Below are 538 nucleotides of genomic sequence, written 5' to 3' on the forward strand. Positions count from 1 at the left end.
CATAAAGACTTACCAAAAAAACCAAAAAAAAAACCCTAGTAAAAACTCCCAGAAGCAACCTTACCAGAACTCTGGGTGATAGTCAAAGGTTTACAGCAACCAAGTGAATGCCTGACCAGAAGAAAGAGAACTTAAACACAGTAGAAGATGTCACTTTTAACTTACCTTATCCCCACTCACATCACTAGTGTTGTCAGTGGACTTAAAAATGGTGGTCTTATGTTAACTGTGTGAGTGTTCTTGGTTCTGGAGGGAGCAATATGGATCTTGCTTCCAAAGAACTATGTTTTTCTGTTTTGACCTGACTGGAGTTTCCTCAAAAGACTGACACAAGGAGCTTCACTCTATCAGGGAAAGTGGTTCAGTGGAGAAGGTTCCCCCCCCAAACATTGAAAGACCAATGAACAAGCTGATGTTACCAGGGGCAAAAATAAAAACCCAAACAAACAAATGGCTGGGGCAAACAACAGACACACCAAAGGCCTGAAAAGAAAGGCTGGGAACTGAGATTTTTTTTTTTTTGGGGGGGGGGGGGGGG

At 42.4% G+C, this 538-nt stretch overlaps 1 protein-coding gene across 1 annotated transcript in view; it reads right to left on the reverse strand.

The window, feature by feature from the left end:
- KDM6A (lysine demethylase 6A) overlaps nucleotides 1-538 on the reverse strand; it is a 134659-nt gene that overhangs the window by 22532 nt on the left and 111589 nt on the right. The gene's annotated exons all lie outside the window — the stretch shown is intronic.

The sequence above is a fragment of the Crocuta crocuta genome, unplaced genomic scaffold (assembly GCF_008692635.1).
Source record: "Crocuta crocuta isolate KB4526 unplaced genomic scaffold, BGI_CrCroc_1.0 scaffold467, whole genome shotgun sequence".
NCBI classification, from domain to species: Eukaryota; Metazoa; Chordata; class Mammalia; order Carnivora; family Hyaenidae; genus Crocuta; species Crocuta crocuta.